Source organism: Urtica dioica, chromosome 7, assembly GCF_054948205.1.
Source record: "Urtica dioica subsp. dioica isolate 48M chromosome 7, U.dioica_male_clone48M_v1_H2, whole genome shotgun sequence".
NCBI classification, from domain to species: domain Eukaryota; kingdom Viridiplantae; phylum Streptophyta; class Magnoliopsida; order Rosales; family Urticaceae; genus Urtica; species Urtica dioica.
Genome location: NC_142762.1, coordinates 6,611,399 through 6,613,509, shown reverse-complemented (window position 1 = coordinate 6,613,509; position 2,111 = coordinate 6,611,399).

Sequence of the window (2,111 nt, the reverse complement as noted above, 5' to 3'; positions counted from 1 at the left end):
TCCAGAACCGATAGATTGCTAGCACTTTCGAAGTAAGTAACGTTCGAAAGAATCTTTCGCTGGGGAAGCAACAATGCTTAGGGTTGATATGTATCAAGAGAAGTATAACGGAAAAATTGACTTCTCTTGACACGGGTTGAACCTGGAGGATCTTGATCACGAACTGACTATATCAGTGGACACTCGTCACGATGAGTAAATATAATTCTACTATAAAGGAGAGTTCAGTTTTGGCTTACAAGGTGGAGTATTTGACCAAGATTAGACGAATCGATGGAAAAAGAGAAATGACTATGTCGTCTTTTTCATCGGATTTGTAAAGCTTCTATTACTAGGTCCATAGTCCCCGATTCGGCTCTGATAACGGCGGATAAGAACTTTCGTATAATAATGTTTATCATTATTAATCTCACTTGCTGTAATTGTGATTGACAGCATTAATTCTGGAAAACGGGTATTCGCAGAATTAAATAAATATTTATGGTAGAATTGTTTATTTATTGTTTGATCAAGTAAATAAATAATTATTAATTATTTGTTTATTGTTGGACCAAGTAAATAAATAATTAATTGGGTTTTAAGCAATTGGGCCTTGCACAAAATATGAAAATCGAATTAGGGTTTTGGCACTAGGAATTTGCGCAAATCCCCTTGGCCGTGTGCCATCAAGTTCGAAATTTTCATTATTGGTATTTACCAATATTTTCTTTTTAGTTGTTTAAATAAAGGAGATAGAATAATATAAGATATTGTCCTATATTTTCTCCTTATTTAAAGGAAAGTATTTAGGAGAATATATGAGAATATATTTAAAGGAAATAATATATTCTCCTTTATTCTCTCACTAGATAAAATATCCTCTATTTAAATAGAGAATAATATCCCATAGATATTGATCTGATGGATGAGAGAAAAAGTAGGATTCACTTGTTGAGATCCAATGACCTAGATTTAATCCACTAGTGTGAACACAATAAAAGGAAATAAAATATTCTGGAAGATTCCATGAATATCTCCTTTTTACTACTATAAATAGGGGTTCATGAGAAGGCAAAAATAAGCAATTTTTTGGTGAAAATTTCGTGCATCCTAGCCTCCTTTTGGCCATGCACTTCTGCCTCTCTTCCCCTCGGAAATTCGTTTTCATTCTTAGTAAAATAAGAGAGAGATCTCGAAACACCTTGTTTCGTGATCTAGTGAGATAAAGACTGTGCCCACTCATCTTTCTTATTCGCCTCGGAGATTACGTTTCGGAAGACTAAGGTGTCATCCTCGAGTCCTTCATCAAGACGACGCAAGGAGTATGCGATTGGTTTAGGAGCATTCTGTAGCTGAACAAAAAATCAATGTAAGTATTCGTTTTTCGTTCAAATCGGTTGCTTGATAAATATGCTCTCGTGAATTAAATTAATTAAACATAACTAGATCTTGTTAATTATAACCATAATTTCCTTTAATTAGCGTATGATCAGCGTAATTAATTATTTTTCCGCATTAATATGGTTATATGGTGGAATCATGTTCAACGAGTCGTATCAGAGCGATTGTTCGTGTCTGATGCGCGCTCGATTCACCAACACTTTGGCTCTAAGACTAGTTCTTGAGTCATTGTGTTTAATAGTGCCCACACACTAAATCCTTTCTAAACTCGAAGACTCTAGTGGTAGAAACTATTGTGGTAGCTCGAATTCAAGGACATGAGGAAACAAGCTAAGTGGGGAGACGAACGATTCAACTTTTCCAAAAGCTACTCAACGTTCAAGCTCAAGGGAAGTTGGTAACGAGTGAAAACTCATTATAGTTTTATTTTAAATTATATGTCCATGCACTCTGTCTAGGTAGTAAAATCGTTTTACATGTTTTAAAGAATTTTTATATTTTGCCGCTTGCTAGAAGCGATAAAATTATTCTTAATCTTAGATCTATTCCAACATATTTGGAGAGTTACATCAGCAAAGGCAAGATTATGGTGACCGTCGGAAGTTCGGCCTCGATTTCTGGAGATATGCAAGCTACAAAGTATCCAAGAAAATGGATAGTAGGGTTCCACGAGGCATTGTTACTACTAACAGATTATCTAGTGGATCTGGTGGTGATATCTCTCCTACGGT